Source organism: Sinocyclocheilus rhinocerous, unplaced genomic scaffold (genome assembly GCF_001515625.1).
Source record: "Sinocyclocheilus rhinocerous isolate Xijiao unplaced genomic scaffold, SAMN03320098_v1.1 scaffold1469, whole genome shotgun sequence".
In the NCBI taxonomy this organism is placed as follows: Eukaryota; Metazoa; Chordata; class Actinopteri; order Cypriniformes; family Cyprinidae; genus Sinocyclocheilus; species Sinocyclocheilus rhinocerous.
This window is the reverse complement of record NW_015650017.1, coordinates 68,106-72,458: the sequence shown is the minus strand read 5'-3', so window position 1 is coordinate 72,458 and position 4,353 is coordinate 68,106. Positions and strand designations below refer to the sequence as shown.

The following is a 4,353-nucleotide window of genomic DNA, read 5'->3' as shown; positions in this document are numbered from 1 at the left end:
CTTAAGACTTCTGTCTATTCCTTAGTAAAAGTTTGTCTCAGCAGCTTTGTGAATAGGTTTTAAGAGAAAACTCTTAGGTAAAAACTTTTACTGCTATTTAGGAGAACTCTTAGTGGTAAGATCAAATGTTTTGTGAATACGGGCTCAGTTCTTCAGTCGTGTTTCAGTGTTTTCAAACATTTTAAGCATCACTATCATGAACCTATGAAGAAAATGCTTCTTAAATTAGTTTTGTTCTGGTTGTGTTTGTGGCGTCTGGTTGGTGAGTTTTACTTCACATTTAAATGATTAAAAGTATTTTAGTGAAGCTTCATCAAACTGACATCAAGTGATTTTGATCTGTGATAAACTCTGTTCTTCAGAAGTGTTACAGGACAGGTGTCAATATCAGTGACGGAGGGAGAATCAGTCACTCTAAACACTTATTTTATTCAAATAAAGCAGGATGATTAGATTCAGTGGTGGTTTGGGAAATATTTGATAGCTGAAATCAATGTAACGGCCGGCAGCACGACAATATGATGTTCTTGAAACTCGAAAAAGCAGAAACAGACTGAAGCTGGACAATCAAACCGGATCTCTGACCATTAAAAACACCAGAATAAAACATGCTGGAGATCAGAGGTGTCATGCCCATTTAAACAGAGGCACGTGCCCCCTCAGATTTTTGAGCCAAGTGGATTGTGAATGCAGCTTACAAAAAAAAGCCAAATAATATTTTTTATATTTCATACAATCACACTGGCGTGATTAGAACGTGCAGTGTGTCACAGGATCAGCTGCTAAATTCAAATCTGCGTTCACGCTTTGGCTGGCGCTGAGTCAGAAACAGACGCTTTTTTACAGCATTATAACCAATCATGGTGAGTCACAATTACATTGTCATTTGTGCTGCTGGTCTTCATAGTAATAATTCACAAATAATGATTTATTTAATATCACATACACAGTCTTTTTGTTTTCATTTGGTCATTATTGTATGACATGTTCTTCTCCAACAGTGTAATCACTGGTGTAAGGGACACCCTACAGCTCCCTATGGTGGGCCACATTACAGATACAACTATCAACCTGCAGCCTTTGCTTTTTTAGAACAGAATTTGATTATTTAATCTTTGCATTTAAAATTTTCAGAATTTGTAGAGTGTGTGCACACCTCGTCCTCTCTCCCTACTGTGCTCTGTTCTGTCGAATAAAGCAGGGAGTGAATTGCGGCATTCAGAGGGTCATTAATGCAGTGTTACCAATACATGAAATATACAGCAATAATACAACGTTTCCATGAGTGGACTACCATAGAATATCATGGCCTGTATATCCCAGCTAATGCTAATCTAACTTGTCTTCCCAGAATAGTAAAAAACCTTTCATGTTTGTTATATTTTTCTGGCTCATGGTGCCTTCACTGCATGATGATTGAAATTCTAACTGTATTTATTTAATCTGAACATTTTATGGCACAGCTCTGCATGACGACAGGTCTTCAGCCGACGCTTTTCGTCTCACGTGCATCTGATTGACAGATAAACTGTGCGCTCTTATTTCAGTTTCTGTCATTAATGTTGTAGTTAATTCAGCAAAGATTTGACTTCGTACATGCAGTTAAAAAGGTTGCATCAAGTTAAAAAGGACAAACTTCATTCAACTGAGCTGTGCACATATTTTAACACTTACATTAGGCCTATGTTCTTTTTTCCTCCCTCCGTGCAATAAATACATGTCCTGAATTAATGAGTGTATTTGCTCGGGTAATGTCAATGGTGCGGCCCATTTCAGGCACATCCAAAATTACAATTTTGAGGGTTTAGGAAAATAATTAAGATGAAGATTAACAGAATCTACATTAAACACTCACTGTCTTATTCTCTCATGTTTTCCAGCTCGTCTGCCTGTTCCTGTCTTCAGCAGATACTGTTCTTCATCATCATCATCACCATCATATTGTTCATTAGATTTGCCCACTCACTGTCTTATTCTCTCATGTTTTCCAGCTCGTCTGCCTGTCTTCAGCCGAACCTTTTCATCATCATCATCATCAAACAACTGTTCACTGGTGTGTTCAGTGTTGAATGTGAGTCATGTGACTCTCTCCTGGTACAAAGGAAACAGTTTATTGTCCAGCATCAGTGTGTCTGATCTCAGCCTCAGTCTCTCTCTACCTCTGGAGGTTTGTCCTGTCCTTCACATATTCTTGTTTTATTAGCTACATCACTAAACATTGTAATATTTATCTCTATCATCTCATGTTTTCAGCTCGTCTACTTGTTCCTGTCATCAGCAGTAACTCTTCACAATGTTCTTCATCATCATCATCATCATCACCATCATATTGTTCATTGGTGTGTTCAGTGTTTAATGTGAGTCATGTGCCTCTCTCCTGGTACAAAGGAAACAGTTTATTGTCTAGCATCAGTGTGTCTGATCTCAGCATCAGTCTCTCTCTACCTCTGGAGGTGGAATATCAGGATAAAAACAGCTACAGCTGTGTGCTCAACAATCCCATCAGCAAGCAGACTCAACATCTGGACATCAGTCAACTCTGTCACACATGTTCAGGTACAGCAGCGCTGATATTAGAGCTTATTGCGCGGCTTTGTGGAATACTCGATTCTGATTGGTCAATCGCTTCATTCAAGTATTTCCTAATAATCACTGTTGTCCATACTGTATTTCAGACCGCATATTTGGTTCAGGCGCGGACTCGCGCACTCTTGATTCATACAAAAGCATCTGCCGCCATCTTGTGTCTCAGTTATTACTTCAGTATTAATATTGAGTATTGTAGCCTTGTTAAGCCATTTGTTTTGACCATAGACTTTAAAAAAAATATGGACGACGTATCTCCACTTCCTTCCACTATAGAAAAGTGAAGCCAAAACATTCTCAGTATGGCCGCTATCATTTTTGGAAAATTATGTAAATTGGAGTAATTTGGGTCTGCGCATTAGTGATCGTGAGGTGGAGCCATGGAATCAAAGTCCCGCCCAAACTCCCGCAGATCCAATCACAAGCTCATAATCATGACACCACACCCCATTTTTATAGCATCAAATAACTAGTTAAAAGCTAAATTGTTAGACACTTGTACATACATCAGCATGTTAAGAACTACCTAAAATTTTTCAGAACGATGAGCTTTTTAAAAATCGATGCGTTTAAGAAAGGCGGGGCATAGAGGAGCAACAATAATGTACATTATGTGGAAAATAATGTGTTTTTTTAACCTTAAACCGCATAAACACATTGCATTACACCAAATACACAACGTCATATGACCCCTTTAATTTGGTCAATAGTCCTGTAAAAGCTAAATAATTAGCTGCTTAGTATCGCAAAATAAATCGCGCTCTGCATTCTGGGCTTTATTCCTCTTTTTCAAAACTATTGAAATGTAAAGAAATCTCAACAGGAACCATAACTGGTCAAATTTACTGCATTTTACAAACAATCTGACATAAGTTAAAAATAAATCTTGAATGTGATAATGATTTAATCGTTTTTAAAAATAAATTGCCATATTGAAATTATAAATTGAAATGTTACTACAGCATATTTAATTCAATCTACTTTAAATCTATGACAAATAAAACAACTGTAACCGATATTTAACGTTATTGACTGAGCAGAACTCGTGTTTCATGTTTTTATTCCTCAGACTCTGTCCACTGTTGTGATTCTACTGAAGCCGATTGGTCGTCACTGCTCTGGTGGGCGTGGCTGCTGCCGCTGCTGTTGTTGTTCTGGTCAGTGGCGCAAAAACGGGGTATGCAGTATAAGCAGTGCATAGGGGCGCCGCACATAGGGGGGCACCACTTTACCGAAATCATTCTGTGAAAATTTCTTCTTTAATAAAACGTTATAAATAATCAAAAGCTTAGTTGTTAAGGTGGAGCCATGGAATCAAAGTCCCGCCCAAACTCCCGCAGATCCAATCACAAGCTCATAATCATGACACCACACCCCATTTTTATAGCATCAAATAACTAGTTAAAAGCTAAATTGTTAGACACTTGTACATACATCAGCATGTTAAGAACTACCTAAAATGACGGAAACCATCTTTGGAAAAAAATTATTTGAAGTGTAAATTGATTATTTAGTTTGTCTCACGTCCCATTAGATTACATGGGGAGGGCGGGGTTTATGACCTATTCTGCAGCCAGTCACCAGGGGGCGATCGAGACACCCTGGCTTCACTTTTCTCTCATGCGGCACACTTGGTTTTGACATTACAAATGTTCGCAGAATATATACAGTTATAGAATAATTTAAAGTCAAATCAATATTTCCCATTCACGTATTTATTAAAGGGGTCATATGATGCGATTTCATTTTTTCCTTTCTCTTTGGAGT

At 38.0% G+C, this 4,353-nt stretch overlaps 1 long non-coding RNA gene across 1 annotated transcript in view; it reads right to left on the bottom strand.

The window, feature by feature from the left end:
- Positions 1 to 2,132, bottom strand: part of LOC107711390 (uncharacterized) — an 11,123-nt gene extending 8,991 nt beyond the window's left edge. Inside the window, exons 1-2 of the long non-coding RNA XR_001636697.1 lie at positions 2,045 to 2,132; positions 1,834 to 1,838 (exon numbers count right to left, since the gene is read on the bottom strand). This is a non-coding gene — a long non-coding RNA (uncharacterized LOC107711390). The remainder of the gene's footprint in view (positions 1 to 1,833; positions 1,839 to 2,044) is intronic.
- Positions 2,133 to 4,353: the final 2,221 nt, after the last annotated feature.